This window comes from Rattus norvegicus, chromosome 18 (genome assembly GCF_036323735.1).
Source record: "Rattus norvegicus strain BN/NHsdMcwi chromosome 18, GRCr8, whole genome shotgun sequence".
Taxonomy (NCBI): domain Eukaryota; kingdom Metazoa; phylum Chordata; class Mammalia; order Rodentia; family Muridae; genus Rattus; species Rattus norvegicus.
In genome coordinates, this window is record NC_086036.1 from 44,916,209 (window position 1) to 44,942,989 (window position 26,781).

The window sequence follows — 26,781 nt, forward strand, 5'->3', positions numbered from 1 at the left end:
ACATAAATGGCAATGGCTCAAGTCAATCCTTGCCTCATCTGAGCTGTGTATGTTCTTGTGGGGCAAAATCAGAACCATGCCAGAAGGGAAGTGTTTTTCATTGGAGATGAGTGTGACTACAGTGTCTCTAAGGAAAGTTAATGATTTTGAAAATCCCCTCTCCTTCCAGCTATAATGGCTCAGATAGGGACAAGTGTCCCTGACAAAGGTCCACACAGTGGGGGTGTGAGACGATGAGGCCTAAGGGCAAAGGAGGATCCTTGGGTCCCTCAGAGTAGGAAGTGCTCTCAAAAGGAATTACAGTCAGTTTCATGAGGTCCTGGTTAACTCTAGGGAGAAGGTTTTTAGAAAAAAAAATGGTGCCTCCTGACATCTTCCCACACAAAAGCTCTCTGGCTTTTTGTCTGGTGATGCGATTTCCTCCTCCCAGGTGCAAGCCCCCCTTTGCCATCTGCCCTTAAGTGATATGGCCCTGGGTAAACCCTCACCAGAGTGTGCACCATCCTGTTATGAACTTTCGCCTTATAAAACAGCAAGTGTAAACAAACGTCTTTATTTATAAAACTATCTTCCCTCGAGTGTTTCACTGTAATACTGAAAAAAACAGGCAAATAAACCGGGTGATACAAAGAAGGTGGTAGCAGGCTCCAGTTCTCACAAGCACTCCAGCCACGGACGGCTCCACGCTCAGAATGGCCTCCTGCGTTTGGTTTAGTCCTCTCATGAGAACATCAAAACATTTTGTTTTCTAGTTTCATGTACATATGTGTCTGCCCAAGTGTATGTATGTGCACCACATACATGCCAGAGTCAATCCGATTCAGAAGATGCTATCAGATCCCAGAGTTTCTGGTGGTAGTGAGCCGCCGTATAGGGGCTAGGAGCTTAGCCCAGCCCTGTTCAAAACCAGTTAAGTACTCTTAACCTCCGAGCCATCCCGCCGGCCCCTCTCATACACATATTTTTGTTGAAGTTTTGTCTTTTACTGTCTATTGTAATGCTACGTGTACCCAAAGACCTGGAGTCTGCACATAGCCCCTGTGGCCCTGCCCCCAAGTCAACTCTGATTGGTGAATGAAGACGTCAACCTCCAATAGCTGGGCAGAAGAGACATGGGTAGGGTTTAGGTTTCTCAGGCTTAAGGAGGAGGAGGACCCAGAGAAGAAGGTACAGGAGAAGAGGGAGGAGAAGCAGCCATGGCTTAAGGGTCAAGACAGCATAGTCCTGAGGGCTGCCCAATTGGAGTTAAGAGCAGCCCAGATGGAACACAGTAAATAGTAAGTAATAACTCAGGGTTATTGATAGGAACGCAAATTCTGACAGCATGGAGGCTAGGTACTGCCCAGCTATTGTGCTGTTTAGGGCTTAGTATAAATACAAAGACTGTGTGTGTGTGTGTGTGTGTGTGTGTGTGTGTGTGTGTGTGTGTGTGTGTGTGTGTGTGGTGTGTGTGTGTGGTGTGTGTGTGTGTGTGTGTCTGTGTGTGTGTTTGTGTGTGTGTGTGGTGTGTGGTGTGTGTGTGTGTCTGTGTGTGTGTGTCTGTGTGTGTGTCTGTGTGTGTGTGTTTGTGTGTGTGTGGTGTGTGTGTGTGTCTGTGTGTGTGTCTGTGTGTGTGTGTGTTTGTGTGTGTGGTGTGTGTGTGTGTGTCTGTGTGTGTCTGTGTGTCTGTGTGTGTGTCTGTGTGTGTGTGTGTGTGTCTGTGTGTGTGTCTGTGTGTGTGTGTGTCTGTGTTTTAATCTGAGAACCCAATAACCAAAGAGCGGGCTTAAAAAAACCCAGACCAGGATTTAAATATTTTCTACTACAAATTTCTAATAGTGGAATCCCACACTGATATTTTACACTAGACTAAGAAACTTGGAAGGTAAGCAGCCAGTCCAGCAGAGGTAAGAAGAGGCAGCTAGTTTCACACCAGAGCCTTTGTAGAAGACAGAGAACAGCGATGTCCAGGAGGATAGCAGAAACACTTCTCATGGGTGCAGTGACAGACATGTTTAATCCCAACACTCAGGAGGCAGACCCAGGCAGATTTCTCTGAGTTCAAAGTCAGCCTGATCTAAATAGTGGCACTGCCTGATCCCCACTCACACACACACACCCCTGCCTCAATAAAAGAAGACAGAATAAGTGAGGAGAGAAAATTCTTTATGAGAAGGAGGTAGATGATATTACCAAGGCAAGGTAAGAAAGGGATTGTGGGAACTTTGTTAGGCATTCCCACTACAGACATAGCCCACAAGCTTGAAATGTCTTTCCTTGGGGTATCAGAAAACCAAGATCATCAGAACCATGACTTCTATCAAAGTTTTCCTAGAAGACTCAACCCTTTTCTGGAGCTTTCTGTGAGTATAAATTGACATTAAAGTGAGCTGTGGGTGCCATCTGGAGGCTAAACAGACATGAGCCAGCATGAGAAAGTCAGCCTTGGTCATTCCTTCTGAGCTCTGGCTTTTGAAGGCACTCATGCCAGTTTCTCTATCACCCTCAACGTTTGGAGGCCTTGTGCAGTAAAGGAGACTTCCAGAGCCATGTAAATGTGGCCCCATTGAAGAATGACAGTTTCAAGATCTACCCCGCCACCCTGTCTCCTTCAGCTTAACAAATAGACAATGCTGCCGTCATATAGTTATTATGTCTACTTAGAACCTTTTTTATCACTATACATAATACTGGTCGATTGAAGCCACTCAACTCATTGGTAATTAATTCTGATGTTGGGTAGTTGTGAGTAGCTATTCCTGGCTAAATTATCTAAGTAATAGTTTTTTTGGGGGGGAGAGTCATCTTGACCCTATTATTAAAGGTTCAGATGACTTGACTTACACAAACAGTACTCTTTCTATTTTTTTTTTGTTTGAGGCTGTGTCTGTGTTTCTTCTCCACATAGGTTAGACTGTCCTGAAACTCGTTTTGTAGATCAGAATGGCCTTGAACTCATGGAGATCCATCTGCCTCTGCCTCTGCCTCTGCCTCCTGGATGCTGAGGTTAAAGGCATGTACTACTACTGTATCCAGGACTCTCTGCATTTCTAAGACTCAGTTCTATTTACTTTAAAAAAAATAAACTTCAACATTTAGTTTGTCTCTGCCTTATCCCCAAAAGAGGCCAAAGACTAGATGTAATTAACCTAGACTGTTGAAGTGGGCACATGCTCTAACTGTGCATCTCTGTTCACCCTGCCTCATGTGGAACTGCTCCTGTTAAAGAGATGGATGAGCAGGAGGAGAACAGAACCACCCTTCTGTCCGGACCAACGTAGTCCGAGTCTGCCATTAATTGTTCTTTTCACTCACAGTGGCTGTCAAGAATGGAGAGCTGCTTCAATGTCGGCATACTCATAAAAAGCCTAGTTCCTTAGAAAAACGGGCACACCCTCCCCCAAAGGATGAGGGATGGTGGTGAGCTAATTAAAGGGAATCAGTACTTTTCTTCTTTCCACAGGAATTCTTTGTGGACCTATACTTGGTCTTAGGAAAAGAAAGGACGATCTCCACAGAAATGTCTTTGGGAATATCGCCTCCCCTTCCTCTCATGCTGACTATGTGGTTAGTAGAAATGGTTGTGTTTCCTTCTTAAGCCCAAGGGGAAGGGTTGGACCTCTGGTTGGTTTTGCTCAGAACCTAGGAGGTAGGAACTAGCCATTTCTCTAGACCATGCCTCTAGACCACCATTGTCTGTTCATGCTGATCAAGCAACACAATCACCTTTAGCTTAAAACTCCTTTTAAATCAGCTTTAAAATGAGTGCACTTCCACACAGCTTATTATGCATCCTTATTTTCATTAACATATCTCCTATCCCTGATATCCCACATCTGCTTTCCCCATGTATAGCTAAACCTTTAACCTGAAGTATTCCTCCCTATTCCGTCATACCGACTGTGTTCTACTATCCACTCTAATTATGTGTTTGAAATTGGGTTGCAAGACCATAGCTTTCCATATATGTTTTTATATACTTTCCATTTTGGTTAGCCTTGCCCTACACACCCTACCTCCGTTACCACCCCTTCCATCCCTCCCTGCTTGAGCCTTTTCTGCCCCCAGTATTTCCCCATCCCAACTACATTTTACCTATACTTTTCTATCTCTCCTTCCCTAATGGATGCATTGTAAAGACCCATTTCTAATGCCCTGACTTCTACAAATACTTCAGGTTTAAAAAGCAAATGTTGGGAAGCTAGGCTCTCCATATGACAAGGAGCAATTGGTGTTCGTTGCTCTGATATTGGGTGATCTTGTTCAATATAATATTTAAATCAACTATGCTCTCATCTATGAAAAAGTACCGACCTAAGATAAAATCATTTTTATAAAAATCTTTGTAAAAAAATCCCATCTTCTTTTCCCTTTCCTCCTCAAATATTTTTATTCTTAAAATTACTCCTAGACATAATATGAAAATGATAGTCCCAGATGTGGTAGCATCAACCCATCGTCCTAGTACTTGGAAGGCAGAAATAGAACATCTGAGTACAAAAAACAGCCTGGGCTACATAGGACTATCCTGCCTCTACCTAAAGGGGAAAAGCTGTATTGACTCAGGGACTATTAATTGCAATTTTTTTTTTTAAAGAGGACATGAAGTCAAGAGGGAGAGAAGTTAGTATGTCTGGAGGAAACTGGAGTCTGTGTAATATTAAGACATGATGCATATGTGTATAAAATGTTCAAAGGGCAAATAAAAAATATTATTTGAAGAAATAAGAGATGATGGCTACATACCTGCTTTCATAAACTACAAATTAATTCAAAGGGAAACGGGTTTGTCAGAAGGAAAATTATGGAATGACAGCACAGACATCAAAGCGAGGCAAGTTACTGAAAAACCGATGAGTGAATAGCGTCAGGTTTAACGTACTCTGTGGGGTAAATCTTTTAACAGATTTGTCTTCTAAAAGTCTTCACAGTAAGCAACCCAGGAAGCTAAGCTCCTGTGATTAACTTGCTTCTTTGTCCGTTCCTTGCTGTAGTCCAGATCATTAGAACTGATAAGCAGAGCTGAAGGCTCCTGATAACCAGCAACTGCTCTCAGGGGTGCAGAATTCAGAATTTCAGACCCAGTGACAGAAACCTCTACATACGCACATAAAGCCTGACTAGAGTGGGGCTCCAAAATGATGCAGAAAGCCATGTAGTTGGTTTATTTAAGTACGTTTCCCAGAAGTTAGTGCTGCAAGATCATGTTTTGAAATTCCATTTCCTGCTAAACATGTTCATTCTCAATGTTTGCCCATACAAATGACAATTTGGAGACTCTCCAAGCAAAACACAAAAGCAAACAGAGGAAATGAGGAGTATGTGAGAGAAGGAAGAGGCGGAGCTTCAGAGAGGCGGGGCTTCAGGGTTTCACAGCCTCCTTTACGCTCACATTTGTTTGACGGGCTGCAATCAAAACCACTGCTCATTTAGATGTAGCAAAGTTGAGAGCAGGGCTGCTGACATCATCAGGAAAGCTGACTTTGAGGTTAAAATGCTATCCATGGAATACGGAAAGTGGTCCGAAATCTCAGATGAGCCCTTGGTTAGTGGCACACGTTTCATTCTTGGTAGTCTGTTGCTGTAAAATTATAAAAATGATGACACTTGTCCCGGTTCCTGCGAGTTCCCACTTCCAAGATCCGGGTGCTCTGGCAGTTTCTCTGTTACTGCTTTCACACACGGTCCCCTTGGCGGTTGTTACCACGCCTGAGACTCACATATCATTCTGCGGGCTGGCTAGCATGGTCCCACACCATGCTAGCCCCAAGCATTCTATAGACTAGCATGGCTTACTGTCACAAACTCTGTTCACACTCCCAACACTCAGTGAAATCATTACTCAGCAAGCTGGAACCAAACAACCAGATTTATACGTTAAATGCTCAGTGCACAATGCATTCACACAATTAACTTACAACCAATTGATAATATATAATTGCCCACCTAGACACACAAAGAAGCCCTTTACGCATCCATCCGTTAAGAACATTCATAACAACCTGTAAAGGTGCAGAGAGGAATCTTAATGTCAGCCTCCATATTCTCTCCACTGCTTCTCTCCTCCTGTTCCAGTCTCCTCCTCTCTCTAAAACTTTTCTCCTGCCCATCCTTCCTTCTCGTCCAATGACAGGCCTTGTTCTATCTTGTACCTGCCTTCACACATATGACATCATCCTACAGTAGCCCACTGCATTTCATCTCTCTAAACGTAGCTATCTTCCGTAAAAACAGGAATCATGGAGCCAGTGTCACTCTGTGAAGAAAGGCATTCTAAGTGTCTACTATAAGCCCTAAGGAGTCACATAGGCAAGCAGCATCTACACTATCTACAGATGGATTTAAAATCCTCAGTGACAAACTTGAGATTTACTGAGTGAATCAGAGTTTGCTTTTTAAGAAAGTGGGCAAGTGTCATAAATAGTAGACGGAATAACATCTGAGGTCAATGCCCAGCAGCACCACACTGCTGGTCGGCTCCTATCTATACCCATCCACTATTAGACATATACAGACTCTGTGTATAAACATTTAAAATGTGAACAGCCATTTGACCTGTGGGCACATCTAAGTGTCTGAGCAGTGAAGACTCTCGATAAGCAATGGACTAGTGGGGACTGGGGGTCTCTGTGGTAGGTTGGACATAGCAGAAGTTGCAGGTTGTGGACACAGAGCCAAGTATCGCGCGATTGATTTCAAGAGAAAAGGAGAGATTCGTCACTATGTCTGCTAAGTGTGACTTTAAGCTAGACTCAGCACAGCTTTCCCGCGAAGGACCAGAGAGTAGTGTGGATCACATTGACTGTTGCGAGTAACTGGTCCTGCTGCCTTGACACAAAGAGAAATCACACCTTATCTTCTGCTTCTCGAAGAGTGGAGACTCCAGCAGGGTGAAAACCATTCATCTGAACAACCCTCGGTCACAGCCTAGAAAAGAAGGGGATCCAAAATGTTATGACTCCATCAGAGTGAGAAAAGCAAAGTTTCCCTTCCCCTACGTCAGGGATTTGTGGACCATGAGCTCAATCCAGCCTGCAGTCTATTTCTGTACGTAGAATATTGTTGGAACAAAACTATATCTATTCATGTGTGTGTTACCTATGGCTGCCCTCAAGCTCAAACAGCAGATTCCATAGGGCATAGCAACAGCCAATGCCCTCTGTCCCGCAAAGCCTAAGATGCTTGCTATTTAGGTCATTATGGATAAACTGCCTCAGAAAGTTCTTAGCAAGATTTCTTTCAACTACTTCCTTTGGAAAACCGACCTTTGCCAAAGAAGATGCCACAGACAGGCTTCAGAATTTCTTCAGAGTTTCTTGTAGCTTTCAAGATCTTTTTAAGTAAGCACTTTTACTATTAAAGCTATATGGACGGGGTTACTTATTCATGAAGCCGTCCATTTGTTACTTAAAGGCAGCAGTGACTTGGTACCTTTTATATTAAATCTATACAAAGACTATTAAAAGCCCGAAGAAGCAAAGAGCTTGGATAGGAGACAAATACCATCCTTGCTCCACACCTTTGAAATAGTCCCAAGTTGGTGAAGGAAGCTTGGAGAACAGCTGCTAAACAGGGGATCATTTCCCAGAGAATTTGGGCCTGTTTGTGTTAAAGCTTCAAAGGACAGACAGCAAGCACCTTAAGTCCACAAGGCAAACCTCAAACAAACAAAACCTTCCTGCCTTTGAATTCATTGTAACAACAGAAGGAAGAGGCTTCAGTGGTAGGGGTAAAAGCATACATGTGCACACACACACACACACACACACACACACACACACACACACTCCTCTTTGTAATACAATGTTAACAAAACAAGTGCAGCAGTGGATTGCCTAAACTTAGAAATACTACTAGTGCCACCTTGTGCTCAGCGACTGTATTACATGCCCTTTGCATCAGACCTTATTTTTGTCAGTGAAAAGTGTGCATTGTAAAATAGAATCATTGTCCTCTTAGAGAAAGAGAACGGATGGGTTATGTAGAGATTGTCGCACATTAGAGAGATCGTAGATGAAGTGGCCTTTGAACTCACTTTTAAAACACCCATACTTCTTGGGGATAACTGTTTGTACCAGAAAAAAAAAAAAAAAACCAAACAAATATTTCTTACAACCAAACGCTTGAGATTCCTATCAGAATGAAAGATGTGACTGACACAGAGATCTATACCAGTGGTGGCTAAACTTTACTCCCTTCCATTTCAACTCATGCAAGAGACATCAGGCACAGGACAGTTCACAAACAAAACCAGGGTTAAACCACAGTTTACAGCCACTTTGTCTCAACACTAAAGGGAACCATGCCCACTCAACTTGGGACCCAGGTCCTCTTAGCTTAGACTGCTATATTCCTCATGGAATACTTCCAGGAGCCAAAACACAGCAGCAAAGTTGGTTGCAGTTACGTTTTCTGTAGAGATTACATTGTAAGTAAACCCAGCAAGAGCTCGTGTGACCTACTAAGAAAAGCCTTCCACACAGAGTAGAACCCTCCTGCCCAGACCAAGAGCATGCTGCTTTTGCTGCCGGTATCCCAGTCACACAAAAGATAGACAGCCACCTAGGGCATGGCTGAGAGGATTAGAGAACCAGGTTAGGAGGGCTTAAAGCCTGACATGGAGGTGAAGTCCAGCGGGACACACATGAATGCCTGTGGAGAAAGGGATGTTTAGCTGTCTCTCCCTTGGCAGAAATGTGGGCCCCATCTCCCTGTGCTAAATCCTTTTGCTGCTGATTGGAAAACCATTTGACTTCCTGGAAAGTACACCCTCAGAGTTGACGTCAAAGAAGCACAAAAGGAGTCTCTACTGGTCCTCTTTGGACTGAGTCATGATGGCTATTAAACAAGGACCAGGATGTCCTCAGATCGCTGAGGGAAAGACCAGAACTATGTTCACTGTATGGGAATGAATGGCCCATTTCAGACTGTAGACTGCAGCAGGTTCATAGGCTGGAGTGCTAACCCTAAGTGCATGATGAGGTGGACTTTTGGGGGCATAATTAGGTCATCAAGAACAAGAACAGATCCTCTGGGATCTGTCATGAAGAATAAGAAATGCATCCCTATGGGGACTAAAGACATGTATTTTAAAGAAAAATGGTCATACTGTAGGAAAAGCATGCTTCATGAAGCCAATCAGTGGTCCACTGAGCAACTTGCTTTCTGTTTGTAATGTTAGTGAGAATATATTCTGCTTAGAAGACATTATCATCATCGTCATCGTCGTCGTCGTCGTCATCGTCATCGTCATCCTCATCATTATGGGGACTTAATGAACATTACTTCTTTAGTCAAATGGACATCCCCCCCAAACCCCGCTTTCCTGGTGATGAGGCTGAAGTTCAGAAAAGTTTAGTGACTTTTGAAACACTAAAGGGGAGTAAGAGAAACAACCCAGCTCTGTCTGCCGGACAGGTGCTGTCCACATCTGCCCCACACATCTGTTACTTCTTACACAGCTGATTTTCTCAGACAAAGCAGACAGCAAAGTTAACACTTGTGTTGAGACATCTGCACTTCAGGAACTGAGATCCTAAAACACAATTTGTTGATGGCAGAGACAGTGTGACTACAGTGTAGCTATACTGCCAGGGATGAGGCTCACCTCCCCCAAAGCCTGGCTGTGGTAGGCCAGGGGGTTGGAAACTGCTTCTAGCCACAGTTGTTTCTGAGTAACAGTCAAGGTAGCTGCTCCAGCTCTCCTACATGACTTTTTCCTGGTTACTGCAGCAAAGTGACAGAGTGGATGGCTTATAAACATTTATTTCTTGAGGCTCTGGTGGCTGAGATGTGAGATCAAGTGCTAGCATCTGTGGTTCTGACACAGCACTTCTCAGTTGAGGCTGTTGACTCCTTGTATTGTCACATCACAGGAAGAGAGCAAGAGGGCACTAGGGTTTCTGAAACTCCTAAGAACATCAAGCCTACATCTCGAAAGCACTTTCCTCTGATGACCTAACTATGCCCCCAAAAGTCCACCTCATCATGCACTTAGGGTTAGCACTCCAGCCTATGAACCTGCTGCAGTCTACAGTCTGAAATGGGCCATTCATTCCCATACAGTGATCACCCTGTTTCACTTTTCACCTTTTATTTTTTGAGTCAGTGCCTCACTATGTATCCTAGCTGGCCTGGAGCTCAGAGATCCACCTGCCTCTGCCTCCTGAATCCTGGGATTAAAGTTGTGCATCCCTACACCCAGCTCCCAGATTTTACATTTACCTGGACCCTGCTAGAGTGAGTGAAAGAGTCATGATTTATAGTGGGTAGATTATTTTTAATGTGATCCACGACACAGTTTACCAGTCACAGACTTCCAGCAGCAGACACCAGTGTCTCAATGATTGACACAGATATGGAGGAAAAGACAAGAAAAGATACCAAAGCAGCACGGGACCTCAGCAGCATGGGGACTTCAGCAGCACGGGGACCTCAGCAGCACGGGGACCTCAGCAGCACGGGGACCTCAGCAGCACGGGGACCTCAGCAGCACGGGGACCTCAGCAGCACGGGGACCTCAGCAAGGATCAGCCCCTTGGACTGGTCTCTTGGAGGATGATCTCTAGGCTGCCCACGGGCACCTCCCAGAGCAGAATATGGAAAAGTGAATCTTTGCAAGGAAATAAATTGTCCTTCCCTATCAACAAGTTTGAATCTTGACTCTAAATGAATGTTCATTCCAAATATTCAAGTTAACCCAGCATAGCTCATTTCAAAACAGAAGAGTCCTGGATACTAAAATGCCAAAGCCTGGCATGTTTTAGATTTTGTTTTTTTGGGCAACATGGTACCACTTAGGAGACCAAAACAATAAAATAAAATAAAACATTGGCCTGACATGCCTGCAAAGGAGGCTGAAGCAGAAGGATTACCATGAGTTTGAAGTCAGTTTCAGCTATGTTGTAAGTTCTAAGCCAACCTGGACTACAAAATGAAATCTTATCTCCTTGAAGAAGAAGGGGAAGGGAAAGGGGAAGGGGAGGGGGAGGAAAAGAAGAAGGGGAGGGGAGAAGGGAAAAGGGGGAACAGGGACAGGGAGAAGGAGGGAGAGGGACAGGGAGAGGGACAGGGACAGGGAGAGGGAGAAACAAAGAAACAAAAAGAAATGTAAAAGAGAGAAGACAGTTAATTCTTTGCACATTTAAGTTGTGGTGTGGAAATGCAATCCCAGGTGTATTTGTGCTAACTAGATTTATGTAAACTTAATACAAGCTATAGTCATCTGAGAGAAGGGAACCTCAATTAACAAAATGTCTATAGATTTGCTGTAGGCAAAACAATAAGGCTTTTCTTAATCAGTGATTGATGGAGGAGAGCCCTGCCCATTGTAGGTGCTGCTATCCCTGGATTGGTGGTCCTGGACTCTATAAAAAAGCAGGCCAAGCAGGCTATGTAGAATAAGCCAGTAAGCAGCATCCCTCCATGGCCTCTGCATTAGCTCTTGTCTCCAGGCTCCTGCCCTGCTTGAGTTCCTGTCCTGACTTCCCCTGATGAAGAGTGATGTGTAAGCCAAACAAACTCTTCCTCTTCAAGTTGTTTTGGTCACGGTGTTTCGTCGCAGCAAGCGACCTTAAGTAAGATGGCTCTCCTTGCTTGTTTTATGCCAAACAGCCTCATTTCCTTCAGACTTCAAGTGAGGCATTTTTTAAATTTCTCAAGATATCTTTGCTAACAGGACGAAGAAAAGCAGGCCAGATGATGTGAACTCTTTTTTGTTTCTTTGGATACAAGATTTTCAGGGAGACATTAACAAAATAGATTTCAATGTAAGATAAAGAACCTGTAATCCTATTGTAGGAGGGATAGATTTTTATCTAAACAAATAAATTAAGACACTAAGTGAAGAGAGAAAGAGTGTACATCTATGATGAAGTAGGATGAATATGTCGTCTTGAGGTAACCAAGGTTCAAAACATGAATTTTCCTTCTTGAAAAACATGCTTTTTGTAATCTGTTCCCTTGCTCTGTTCTGTATCCTAATTCCATTACCTACAGCATCTACAGATCAGTGCAGGCAGTGGAGGATTCTGAGACATGGAAAGCCAGAGTACAGGAAGAGTCAAAATTACAAATCCTGAGAGAATCACCGACCTCAGGAGAGTTAATCTCACATTAAGCCACAGTCCAGGCGCAGCAGCTCTGGTGCAAGGCCAAGTGGAAGGCAAAAGGTTCTGTCCAAAACAAGCAGAGAAAATGTGGCTTTAGGATGGTCAAGTACACAGAGACAATCGGAGAAGCAAATCTGAGGCAGGTCTGTGCTCCAAAGAAACCATTGCAGGAATTGGTGGCAACATGAGTGCCCAATAGAGACAGAACTCAAAAAAAAGCATCCAGCTACCCTGGCTATGATGGGGGTTTTCCATACCCTACTAAATGATGAAAGAAAATAGAAAAGCTCAGGTTTTCCTAGAAGAGAAGCACACTCCCTCACTACTAACACAACAGACTTGCCTAAAATTTCACCTTAGAATGACTACTTCTTTGCCATGAATATAAGTGATCCTTGAGTGTTCCTTATCAAACTCCTTACATCCTGGAGAAAACTAATATATTGAACTATTTAAACATACTGATTGACTGACTCACTGAATGAATGAATGAATGAATGAATGACTGGACTGACTGACTGATTAGACCTAAACTCCAGAAATTGTATTTATTTCTAGTAGAGGCAACAGGTCATAATCCATGCAACAATATAAGAAACTACATCGCTTCCTTTAACAGGCTGACTGCTTCAAAGTCTACAAGAATTCAAATTAAAGTTAAAAGCTCACCATTAAGGTTCAGTTGCTAGGAAAAGAATAAGAATAAATGAATGATTTAGAAAAACTTGTGTCGAGTTATGCCTCTCAAACTTGGTTGCCCTTTGTTACTCTCCTTCTTTCTTCCAGTAGCTGTATTTATTTATAATTTCCATTTATACCTGGGCACATCAGTTGTTAAATATTAAACACTGAACTCCAGTTTCACACTGGTAAGTGTACTGAACTTTACTGGTAAAAATGAAAAAAAAGAAAAAAAGACTTAGCACGCATGAAAATTCATATATGACTAGGATACGAGTATCTCTCAGCAAAGAGAAAAGAACATTACGGAAAGAAAATGTTTTGCTGGTATTAAGACCCTTAATCCTAGCACTAGAGAGGTAGAGGCAGAATAACTCAGTATTCATGCCCATGCATAGTGAATTCAACCCATCATGGGATACATGAGAACCTGTCTCAAAGAGGGGGCGGGGACAGAAAGATGGTTTATCAGATAAAATCTGACAACCTATGTTCAAACCAGGACCTACGCCTTGTCCTCTGAGTGCCTCACAATGGCCACCATGGTATGAGCAGGCACACAGGCATGTGCACACACACACACACACACACACACACACACACACACACACACGGGGGGTGGTGGAGAGAAACCAAGAGAGAGAGAGATAGTGAGGGAGACAAGAGAGACACAGAGACAATAAATGTAGTAATAAATATTGATTCAAAAACAGTGACAAAAGATCAGGAAATCGCTCACCGGACAAATGTCTATCATAGTCCCCTTACATATAAAGCCCAGGGTAGGGTGAGAAAGCACAGGGACCCTCCCCAAACAATTGATGCAATCAGGGTTATTGGGCAAGGTCCTTTCATTCCACCTCACCTCCCAGAACCTAACCCTACCTTAGTTATTCTAAAGAGGAAATTATTCCCTGATACATGATATTTCCCAAACCTGGATATTGAACTGTTAACACCCAAAGCATAAGGTGATTGCCCTTCTGAGAGATGATTAGGCCATGAGGGAAGAACCTTCATGTATGGGGCTAGCGTTCTCATAAAATCAGCCCCAATGGGCTCTTTTGTCTCCCCTACAAGTGAGGATGCAGACAGAAGAGGAGCTGGGAAACGAGCCCTCACCAGACAGTGATCCATGTTACCCTTGCCTTGACCTTGGGCTTCCCAGCCTCCAGTACTGTAACAGATGTATATTGCTTGTAACCATATCAGTTTATGGGATATTATGTTTTAGAGCATCCTTTATGGATTCAGTTAGAGCAGTAAAATCTGCCGCTGATATAAAAAGGTCATCCCACCACACCCACTGTGCTGGCGTCAAAGGCACAGCAAACTGGGTGCCTACGCAGTGTCGTCTACTGCGATTTCTAGGTTAGATATGAGGGAGAGACAGGATGGGGCGTGAACTTTCAACTTAATATATTCCATCTTAACAAACATTCTGCATACACGAAGTGCTATATTCAGAGGAGATTAAATATGGGTCCATTCACAGAGGTCAGCACAGAAATTTGAAAATTTGTTAAGTATTAAGAATGTCAAATTTTATTGACCCTTCTGTACTGAGTCAATAATAAAATAATGATTCCTTCTTAATCATATGCTTCTAAAAGACAGCGTAATTAGCAAGGCATGGAGATAAAAATGTGCTTCTATTCTTAGCACCCTGAAGCTTCAGAAAGAAGGGTCTTAAATTTGAGACACCCTGGGCTACTTAGGAAGACTCTCTCTCTCTCTCTCTCTCTCTCTCTCTCTCTCTCTCTCTCTCTCTCTCTCTCACACACACACACACACACACACACACACACACACACACACACACACACACACACACACACACAGTTACATTAAGTAAGCTAACATTTAGTTTATGTGGTGGACGATGCTAGATGTTGTTAATCCTTTTCTCTTTCCATTACAACTTCATGTTTTTAGGGCTAGAAATTAGCCCACAGCCTTACACATGCTCATCAAGTGCTATACTATCGGCATACATTCCCAACCCCTTTCATTATCCTTTTATTTTGAGATGGATTTTCACAAAATTCCTCAGGCTAGCCTTGAAGTTCATATACAATCAAGTCTGCCCAATACCTTTGTGACTTTTTATTCCTTTGATTTTTCATTTGGTATAGTTCTCTCTCTTTCAGTTCAGTACTTGGTTCAGATGGCCCCTACTCTACCCCCCCCCCCCAGGGAATAGTCAATGGTCTAGGCTTAATTCAGCCAGTGCCTAGAATTCCCCTACATCACAGTTAATGTGCTAGAGCCATGTAACACTAAGAAGTTCAAGAGAAATCGCGCAGCATTTACAGGATAAACTGAAGAGGAGGTGAAGAAGAGTGTGGCTGTATGACAGTGGTGCTGTGGGGGATTCAAAGCAGAGGAAGCAGGAGCTGCGGAGACCAGGAGCCTGGTGGTTCTGCTTGAGCCCCTTAATCAAGCCTCCCTGCTTGCACCTTTTCCTTTCAACAGTCATTACATTCTCTGCTCAGGCCAACTCCAGTGGGTCTTCTGTGAATAACCACTGAGATCTCAAACTGTAATGATCTTGATAAGTGTGGTGCGATGAGATGTGATGTGCAAATGAGCAGTTTATGTAATTATTCATCAGAAATACTTTCATATGCACCTAAAGATGCACTTTTCCTGTCTGTGCTACACTTCAGGAATTACATGTTCTTCCTACAGCCAAGACTTCTATAGCTGCAGCCTGGGGCACCCCACACTGTTTCTTCGGGTCCTCTTTGACCCCAACACACAGATTTTTTTTCCCTCTCTGAATTTGCCCTTTTTTTCTCACTAAAATTCTCCTTGATTTTTTTCTTAAAAATTCCTTGACTTCTTGACTTCTTTTTTTAGCTGAAACCCACTGCGTGTATAATATTTTCTTCAGAATAAAAACTTTACCGTGGGGCTAGAGAAGTAGCTCAGTGGTAAAGAACATTTGCTGCTCTTGCCGGGGACCAGGGTTAACTTACTAACAACCCCATCCTCAGCTCACTACCATTAACTCTTTGGACATCTTCATACACTGGGCATATGCTCAGACAGAAACGCACACATACAGACCCACACGTAAAAATGAAAATATATCTTTTTAAAAATCCACTGAAAATGACAGTGAGTGAAAACAAATAATTAACAAATTAATTTGTTAGGGATTTTTAGAGATGAGTCCAAGGGACTACTGACATTATTATACTTGCTGTATATCATACCAAATGAACTATGTGTTACATATATACATGGATCAAATATTAAAGTGATGATGGACCCAAGGAAAACTGCCCATGAGTAAAACAATCCAATCTATCTACCAATGTGAATGTAGTATGACAGGTCAAGCTGAAAATGGCCACATTTTAGCTGTCATCTGCAACACAGTAGCAAAGGTCCCTCTCACTTCCCTTGCCCAGTCAGGGTTGGTTCTTCTCCCTGCACAGCCTTTCTCACACACCCTGAGAAGGACAAACCTCAGGGTTTCTTTTTTGAATGAGTATCAAGTACCTGTTGTAGCCAAGAATGTCTCCTGCTTGCGGCGCTGATGTCACCAGTTTCCCCATTCCCCAGAGGGAGGGACAGTAGGTGAGGAAATGTCATTCAGCGGTTGTAAGAAAGCAAATGTCCGCAATTCATGTGGAGGCCATTGTTCGTGTCTAAGCCAATTAGCTATTTTCCTTGTGAGGGTCCAGAAGAGTTATGGAGTGGGAAACCCAGGTCCATGCCATCCAGGGAGGGGAAACATGGGGTCTCCCAGAGGACTCTTTGCTGTAAGCCTCATTTCATTCCCAATGACTTCACGGAGGCCGATTTAAAGGAGGTCATGGGTATTTACCTTTCTTCCCTGTCTGCTTCTATCTGTTTTATGCGGAGAGAAAACGCCAATGCCTCTGAGCCCACATGCATTCAGTCTGCAGACCTTTTTTATGGTAGGGTAAACTTTAGCCCCATGGGAAATGTCACGGAAATAGATTTCTTCTCTCAGCAACACTGGCTTATAGACAACCAGTCCTGACATGTTTTATAGCTGATGCTTTAAAAGAGCAGAACACCAAGGCTTTGATGCCTTAACATATGACATGTGCATGTGTGCATGCGTGCGTGTGTGCATGAGTGCATAACTCAGGCCGGCCTTGATCTCCATATGTAGTTGAGGATGATCTTAAACTTCTAATGTTCCTGCCTCTAACTTCTGAGTGCTAGGATTACAAGTATGTATCACCATGCCCAGTTTATGTAGTTCTGGTCATGGAACCCAGAGCTTCATGCATGTTAGACAAGCAAGCAGTCTACAAACTGAGCCCTGGTGACAGCCCCAGCCTGGTACACTGTTAAATAAGATACAGCCATATCATGCTGTAATGCTGCTCACATAAAAATTTAAAAAATAAAAACTTCACAGGGAAGAGAAGACCGGACTGGACTTTATAAATATAGTTATTTTACTATTAGAACAACACACAGAGAGTATAAGTAATCATAAAGAGTGGATGTTCCAAAATCTGTCTATACTTGTCAGTGTTCATATGTTTAAATGTGGCTGATAATTATTACAATATATATTTGTAATAAATATTAAGTGCATACTCTATGCTGGCACTGAACTGGGTACTACATATAGAAAAACTGAAGAAGGGATAACCAGCCTTCAAAAAATTTGCCCTTTGCTGAGGAAAATACAAAAGTGGAAAATATTCTATAAAGTCAATAGCATAGATTTCTTAGGAAAATGGAGCATGCCCATACGTTCAAGTGTGTATGCTACCAAAATGGGTCACACAACCAACCACCAGGAAGCTTCTTCAGGACCCACATTTGTGGTGCAAGCTCCCTGGAAAACAGCAACAGGGTTTTGTCAGCACACAGCAAGGATCTTGCTGTGGGGCATTGCTTAAGTTGCCTGACCAACACTAATACAGGACAAAGAATTCTAGCAAATTAGTTCTTGTCTTATAGATCATGGACAGATTGTTGGGATGACACAGGCAACTCATTCTGCAGATCTAACTGCCTGTGCTGTCAGTCCTATTTGCACACACAGGAAGATCTGTGAAGGTTAAAAACCAGAATTATTTCAATGTAATATGTGTCTGGTGACTTTAAGCTATGATGGCTTCTAAGGCATTGATCTGCACTACAGAAACCCTGTGGGGACGCTTGAGTAACACTATACTTATCCTGACCCTTGCCAAAACAACAGGATATTTTCCTGCTGACAAACCTACTTTACCATGTACATATTCAAGTTTTAAGGTATCTTACATTTTTATGTGTAAGTATTTTTTTAACTTTGGGCAAATTAACAACAAAATAAAAATATCTACAATTATCTCATATTTTTTAATTATTTCCCCAATATTTAATACTAAAGGTTGTAAAAGACTAATAGGTATGTGTGTGTGTGTGTGTGGGTGTGTGTGTATGCACGCGCACGCGCGCGCACGCACACCCGCCCAAAATAGATGAGAAGAAAGATATAGTCATACTTTGAGTTTCTACAAAACAAACTCCCATCTTCCTTAAGAGCATATGCTTTTTTTTTTCCTTTTTTTTTTTTTTAATTAACTTGAGTACTTCTTATATACATTTCGAGTGTTATTCACTTTCCCAGTTTCCGGGCAAACATCCCCCTCCCCCCTCCCCTTTCTTATGGGTGTTCCCCTCCCAACCCTCCCCCCATTGATGCCCTCCCCCCAACAGTATAGTTCACTGGGGGTTCAGTCTTAGCAGGACCCAGGGCTTCCCCTTCCACTGGTGCTCTTACTAGGATATTCATTGCTACCTATGAGGTCAAAGTCCAGGGTCAGTCCATGTATAGTATTTAGGTAGTGGTTTAGTCCCTGGAAGCTCTGGTTGCTTGGCATTGTTGTACATATGGGGTCTCTAGCCCCTTCAAGCTCTTCCAGTTCTTTCTCTGATTCCTTCAACGGGGGTCCTATTCTCAGTTCAGTGGTTTGCTGCTGGCATTCGCCTCTGTATTTGCTGTATTCTGGCTGTGTCTCTCAGGAGCGATCTACATCCGGCTCCTGTCGGTCTGCACTTCTTTGCTTCATCCATCTTGTCTAATTGGGTGGCTGTATATGTATGGGCCACATGTGGGGCAGGCTCTGAATGGGTGTTCCTTCAGTCTCTGTTTTAATCTTTGTCTCTCTATTCCCTGCCAAGGGTATTCTTGTTCCCCTTTTAAAGAAGGAGTGAAGCATTCACATTTTGATCATCCGTCTTGAGTTTCATTTGTTCTAGGCATCTAGGGTAATTCAAGCATTTGGGCTAATAGCCACTTATCAATGAGTGCATACCATGTATGTCTTTCTGTGATTGGGTTAGCTCACTCAGGATGATATTTTCCAGTTCCAACCATTTGCCTACGAATTTCATAAAGTCGTTGTTTTTGATAGCTGAGTAATATTCCATTGTGTAGATGTACCACATTTTCTGTATCCATTCCTCTGTTGAAGGGCATCTGGGTTCTTTCCAGCTTCTGGCTATTATAAATAAGGCTGCAAAGAACATAGTGGAGCACGTGTCTCTTTTATATGTTGAGGCATCATTTGGGTATATGCCCAAGAGAGGTATAGCTGGATCCTCAGGCAGTTCAATGTCCAATTTTATGAGGAACCTCCAAACTGATTTCCAGAATGGTTGTACCAGTCTGCAACCCCACCAACAATGGAGGAGTGTTCCTCTTTCTCCACATCCTCGCCAGCATCTGCTGTCACCTGAGTTTTTGATCTTAGCCATTCTCACTGGTGTGAGGTGAAATCTCAGGGTTGTTTTGATTTGCATTTCCCTTATGACTAAAGATGTTGAACATTTCTTTAGGTGTTTCTCAGCCATTTGGCATTCCTCAACTGTGAATTCTTTGTTTAGCTCTGAACCCCATTTTTAATAGGGTTATTTGTCTCCCTGCAGTCTAACTTCTTGAGTTCTTTGTATATTTTGGATATAAGGCCTCTATCTGTTGTAGGATTGGTAAAGATCTTTTCCCAATCTGTTGGTTGCCGATTTGTCCTAACCACAGTGTCCTTTGCCTTACAGAAGCTTTGCAGTTTTATGAGATCCCATTTGTCGATTCTTTTTTTTTTATTATTATTAACTTGAGTATTTCTTATATACATTTCGAGTGTTATTCCCTTTCCCGGTTTCCGGGCAAACATCCCCCTCACCCCTCCCCTTCCTTATGGGTGTTCCCCTCCCAACCCTCCCCCATTGCCGCCCTCCCCCCATAGACTAGTTCACTGGGGGTTCAGTCTTAGCAGGACCCAGGGCTTCCCCTTCCACTGGTGCTCTTACTAGGATATTCATTGCTACCTATGGGGTCAGAGTCCAGGGTCAGTCCATGTATAGTCTTTAGGTAGTGGCTTAGTCCCTGGAAGCTCTGATTGCTTGGCATTGTTGTACTTTTGGGGTCTCTAGCCCCTTCAAGCTCTTCCAGTTCTTTCTCTGATTCCTTCAATAGGGGACCTATTCTCAGTTCAGTGGTTTGCTGCTGGCATTCGCCTCTGTATTTGCTGTATTCTGGCTGTGTCTCTCAGGAGAGATCTACATCCGGCTCCTGTCGGTCTGCACTTCTTTGCTTCATCCATCTTGTCTAATTGGGTGGCTGTATATGTATGGGCCACATGTGGGGCAGGCTCTGAATGGGTGTTCCTTCAGTCTCTGTTTTAATCTTTGCCTCTCCCTTCCCTGCCAAGGGTATTCTTTTTCCTCATTTAAAGAAGGAGTGAAGCATTCACATTTTGATCATCCATCTTGAGTTTCGTTTGTTCTAGAGATCTAGGGTAATTCAAGCATTTGGGCTAATAGCCACTTATCAATGAGTGCATACCATGTATGTCTTTCTGTGATTGGGTTAGCTCACTCAGGATGATATTTTCCAGTTCCAACCATTTGCCTACGAATTTCATAAAGTCGTTGTTTTTGATAGCTGAGTAATATTCCATTGTGTAGATGTACCACATTTTCTGTATCCATTCCTCTGTTGAAGGGCATCTGGGTTCTTTCCAGTTTCTGGCTATTATAAATAAGGCTGCGATGAACATAGTGGAGCACGTGTCTCTTTTATATGTTGAGGCATCTTTTGGGTATATGCCCAAGAGAGGTATAGCTGGATCCTCAGGCAGTTTAATGTCCAATTTTCTGAGGAACCTCCAGACTGATTTCCAGAATGGTTTTACCAGTCTGCAATCCCACCAACAATGGAGGAGTGTTCCTCTTTCTCCACATCCTCGCCAGCATCTGCTGTCACCTGAGTTTTTGATCTTAGCCATTCTCACTGGTGTGAGGTGAAATCTCAGGGTTGTTTTGATTTGCATTTCCCTTATGACTAAAGATGTTGAACATTTCTTTAGGTGTTTCTCAGCCATTCGGCATTCCTCAGCTGTAAATTCTTTGTTTAGCTCTGAACCCCATTTTTTAATAGGGTTATTTGTCTCCCTGCGGTCTAACTTCTTGAGTTCTTTGTATATTTTGGATATAAGGCCTCTATCTGTTGTAGGATTGGTAAAGATCTTTTCCCAATCTGTTGGTTGCCGTTTTGTCCTAACCACAGTGTCCTTTGCCTTACAGAAGCTTTGCAGTTTTATGAGATCCCATTTGTCGATTCTTGATCTTAGAGCATAAGCCATTGGTGTTTTGTTCAGGAAATTTTTTCCAGTGCCCATGTGTTCCAGATGCTTCCCTAGTTTCTCTTCTATTAGTTTGAGTGTGTCTGGTTTGATGTGGAGGTCCTTGATCCACTTGGACTTAAGCTTTGTACAGGGTGATAAGCACGGATCGATCTGCATTCTTCTACATGTTGACCTCCAGTTGAACCAGCACCATTTGCTGAAAATGCGATCTTTTTTCCATTGGATGGTTTTGGCTCCTTTGTCAAAAATGAAGTGACCATAGGTGTGTGGGTTCATTTCTGGGTCTTCAATTCTGTTCCATTGGCCTATCTGTCTGTCTCTGTACCAATACCATGCAGTTTTTATCACTATTGCTCTGTAATACTGCTTGAGTTCAGGGATAGTGATTCCCCCTGAAGTCCTTTTATTGTTGAGGATAGCTTTAGCTATCCTGGGTTTTTTGTTATTCCAGATGAATTTGCAAATTGTTCTGTCTAACTCTTTGAAGAATTGGATTGGTATTTTGATGGGGATTGCATTGAATCTGTAGATCGCTTTTGGTAAAATGGCCATTTTTACTATATTAATCCTTCCAATCCGTGAGCATGGGAGATCTTTCCATCTTCTGAGGTCTTCTTCAATTTTTTTCTTCAGTGTCTTGAAGTTCTTATTGCTAAGATCTTTTACTTGCTTGGTTAAAGTCACACCGAGGTACTTTATATTATTTGAGTCTATTATAAAGGGTGTCGTTTCCCTAATTTCTTTCTCGGCTTGTTTCTCTTTTGTATAGAGGAAGGCAACTGATTTATTTGAGTTAATTTTATACCCAGCCAGTTTGCTGAAGTTGTTTATCAGCTTTAGTAGTTCTCTGGTGGAACTTTTGGGATCACTTAAATATACTATCATGTCATCTGCAAATAGTGATATTTTGACCTCTTCTTTTCCGATCTGTATCCCCTTGATCTCCTTTTGTTGTCTGATTGCTCTGGCTAGAACTTCAAGAACTATATTGAATAAGTAGGGAGAGAGTGGGCAGCCTTGTCTAGTCCCGGATTTTAGTGGGATTGCTCCAAGTTTCTCTCCATTTAGTTTAATGTTAGCAACTGGTTTGCTGTATATGGCTTTTACTATGTTTAGGTATGGGCCTTGAATTCCTATTCTTTCCAGGACTTTTATCATGAAGGGGTGTTGAATTTTGTCAAATGCTTTCTCAGCATCTAATGAAATGATCATGTGGTTTTGTTCTTTCAGTTTGTTTATATAATGGATCACATTGATGGTTGTCCGTATATTAAACCATCCCTGCAAGCCTGGGATGAAGCCTACTTGATCATGGTGGATGATTGTTTTGATGTGCTCTTGGATTCGGTTTGCCAGAATTTTATTGAGTATTTTTGCGTCGATATTCATAAGGGAAATTGGTCTGAAGTTCTCTTTCTTTGTTGGGTCTTTGTGTGGTTTAGGTATAAGAGTAATTGTGGCTTCATAGAAGGAATTCGGTAGTGATCCATCTGTTTCAATTTTGTGGAATAGTTTGGATAATATTAGTATGAGATCTTCTATGAAGGTTTGATAGAATTCTGCACTAAACCCGTCTGGACCTGGGCTCTTTTTGGTTGGGAGACCTTTAATGACTGCTTCTATTTCCTTAGGAGTTATGGGGTTGTTTAACTGGTTTATCTGTTCCTGATTTAACTTCAGTACCTGGTATCTGTCTAGGAAATTGTCCATTTCCTGTAGATTTTCAAGTTTTGTTGAATATAGGCTTTTATAGTAAGATCTGATGATTTTTTTGAATTTCCTCTGAATCTGTAGTTATGTCTCCCTTTTCATTTCTGATTTTGTTAATTTGGACACACTCTCTGTGTCCTCTCGTTAGTCTGGCTAAGGGTTTATCTATCTTGTTGATTTTCTCAAAGAACCAACTTTTGGTTCTGTTGATTCTTTCTATGGTCCTTTTTGTTTCTACTTGGTTGATTTCAGCTCTGAGTTTGATTATTTCCTGCCTTCTACTCCTCCTGGGTGTATTTGCTTCTTTTTGTTCTAGAGCTTTTAGGTGTGCTGTCAAGCTGCTGACATATGCTCTTTTCTGTTTCTTTCTGCAGGCACTCAGCACTATGAGTTTTCCTCTTAGCACAGCTTTCATTGTGTCCCATAAGTTTGGGTATGTTGTACCTTCATTTTCATTAAATTTTAAGAGCATATTCTTAAAAGAAATAGCTGAGTTCTCAGGCAGTCAGCACCTTGTTGTCTGATTCTCTGAAGTCACAGCTCAGGCTGCTGAACCCATATCTTTGAAATTTCCAGGCATGAGCACTGCTGATTCACACACCTTACTTTGCTCAGATACATTGTGCTAAATTTAATTTTTCCAAACCCATAGGCAGGTATATTTATGACTCTGACAACAATGTTTTGTGTCAACACCATGTCAGATTCAAAGATATTTTAGCTCAACGTTTAAAGTAATTGAAAGTAACTTACATAATTGAAACAGTCTTTTGCCAAAATGAAAAAGATAATGTGGGAATATATTTAATAGAAAAATGTAAAAGCCCTTGAACTTTGTTTGACTTAATCTCTCTACTCTCACACCTATAATTATCCCCCTGTAAAAACACTCCTCCTCCCACTCAGTCCATTCAAAGCAACAATCGTTTATTCTTCATTTTCTTCTTAGTCTTTTTCCGAGGTAAATCTACCCATCATTCCCCCATTGCAGTCAGCACTGACCCACATGGCTCCTCCTCCTCACTAGTCTGTCAGCAAAGTGATAGAAACAACTGCTGAGTCTTTGTCCTTTCCACTGAGTTCCAGGATGCAGCAGAATTTGTCTCTCAGAATTGCTGGTCACTGGAAACACACACACACACACACACACACACACACACACACATACACGAAAAAAAAAACCACCTTCCCATGCCAAAAGTTTTATAGAATTGAATTCATCTGTATATCTTTGAATAATGTATATTTTACATTATGAGCAATTTTCAAATCATTATACTTTCAGCCCAAAGAGCACTTATTGATTCTATAATATTCCATTGTAGAAACATTCCATGAATCCATATCCCCTCCTGTCCACACTTTCACTCCCGTCTGTGTAAACACTGTAGCAGTAAGCGTCATTGTATATGATGCTGTCTATTATTCCTTTCAGATGATCTGCTGGAGCAGGAACTGCTGGATTTGACTCCGTGTGAACTTTCTGAGATTTCAATACATACCACCAAATTGCTTTACAGAACAGTTGCCAGCATCTCATTTCTACTGCCTGGAAGAATGTCCTCCCTGAACCCATCCCAACACAGCACTGGGGTTTCTTGTTTTTTATCTTTCCTGAATTGAAATTGGCCACATGATATATTTGTTTTTGATATATTAGTACCATGAATAAGCACAGACCTGAGCCAAGAGGCAACATGTATTAAATCCTGTGTGTTGTTCAGCTAAAGGTTCCAAGGTGACCCTGTGCTCCCTATTTCCAAGATGTGCCTTACAATGTCTTGGAACAAGATAGAGTAAAAATGAATACATTGTCCAAGTTCTTGATGAATACAGCAGGGGCAACGGATTCATCCATGTGCAATAAAAACCATGAAAAACTGTAGAGGGAAGTGGGAAACTTTCTGGAGAAAAAAATAAAAATATTTTGACTGAACAATCTGTAACAGGTGAATGAGAAAGTTCATGAACTACATCAGTGGCCCTGAAATGCATGCTGTCATCTAAACTTTACACAGTCCCCTCCCACACTGAATCTGAGTCTAAGCCCAAGAAAATGTCGGCAAGCTTGACGCAGTAGAAACTTTTTGAACAAAAGCTTTCCATAGGAATGTGTCCACCATTGTGTGAAGACCCAGTGAAAGGGCACAAGGAAAGAAACAAGCTACGATCCCAACCGTTCTAATTAGACTGAGACAGCAGACACATGAGTAAGGTTCCATTAGACCACCAAGCGCCAAGTAAGCTCCTGAAGCTCAAATGAAACTGTCAGAAGCAGGTTTGTTTCAATTATACACTTGACTGGTTTGCTATGCAGGAAGCTATAGATGATCTTAGGTGTGGTGGTTTAAATAGAAATGGCCCACATAAGTCATATAACTGAATGCTTTGTCCTCAGAGAATGGCACTATTGAGAGGGATAGGAGGTGTGGTCTTGTTGGAGTGGGTGTGGCCTTGTTGGAGTAGATGTGGCCTTGTTGGAGGAAGTGTGTTACTGGGAATGGGCCCGAGCCAGTCTTTAGTCTCTCTCTTCCTGCTACCTCTGTATCCACATATAGAACATTGATAAAGACAAACACATTCTAGGCTTTCATGGAACATCTATTGGGTGCACAGTGTCTAAAATCCTGAGCCAAAGCCTTAGTGAAAGTGACTGCATGTATGATAAGATATTTGGTATGCTGAATATCCAATAGTGAGCCAGATCCCAGACTTTCCTACTTTGTTTATTCAGAGGACACACAGGAAAGGAGATGCTGCTTAGTCTTGGATAGGATAAAAATCAGCTCTTATTTTCTCATTTTATAGATGTTTCATGGAAAAGGAAGCAAGGAGTCTGTGTGCTCTTACACACACTAACTACTCTGCCTCCTTAGAATGTCTAATACATTTGTGTATCATCTAATAATATCACCAGTCTATAAATAACACATTATCATTTGCTCAAAGGTGATCAGTCTAGAAGTGTGGGGAGATATTCACCAATGTTAGATGACATTACAACTTACATAGTGGGTTCAACGCTTCATTCATTCTGGTGAAGTCCAGTGTGTGTGTCTAACAGTATACTAGGGAAGTCCCACACCCGCGGATCCCGACCCGCAGCAGCTCTCTGCTCCCAAACCCCATGGGAGAGAGACCACACCACCTGGTCAGGTGGCCACTCCTGAGGCTGCAGAGCGGAGGAGATCACCAACACTGCCCACCCCTGCCCACATCCCTGGCCCAAGAGGCAACTATATAGGGCCTCTGGGTTCCCGTGGGGGAGGGCCCAGGAGCGGCGGGACCCCTGCGCCTGAGACACCTCCGGAACCTGAAGGAAACAGACCGGATAAACAGTTCTCTGCACCCAAATCCTGTGGGAGGGAGAGCTAAACCTTCAGAGAGGGAGACACGCCTGGGAAACCAGAAGAGACTGCACTCTACGCACATCCAGACGCCAGAGGAAAACACCAAATGCCATCTGGATCCCTGGTGCACGGAGGCTCCTGGAAAGAGCGGCGCAGATCTTCCTGGTTGCTGCCGCCGAGGAGAGGACTTAGGCAGTACCCCACGAGCAAACTTGAGCCTTGGAACCACAGGTAGGACCAACTTTTCCCCTACAAGAAACCTGCCTGGTGAACTCAGGACACACAGAGGCAAAATTCCTCTAGGACAGGGCACTTCCT

At 42.6% G+C, this 26,781-nt stretch overlaps 1 long non-coding RNA gene across 2 annotated transcripts; it reads left to right on the forward strand.

Moving 5' to 3' along the window:
- Positions 1-1,159: 1,159 nt before the first annotated feature.
- LOC120098276 (uncharacterized) lies at positions 1,160-25,042 on the forward strand. 2 transcript variants are annotated; one of them, XR_005496430.2, is made up of 4 exons: positions 1,162-1,277; positions 2,269-2,342; positions 3,443-3,546; positions 24,549-25,042. It is a non-coding gene; the product is annotated as an uncharacterized LOC120098276 (long non-coding RNA). The 2 variants fall into 2 exon arrangements; XR_005496429.2 differs by lacking the exon at positions 2,269-2,342 and having other exon boundaries at positions 1,160-1,277.
- The last annotated feature ends 1,739 nt before the right edge of the window (positions 25,043-26,781 follow it).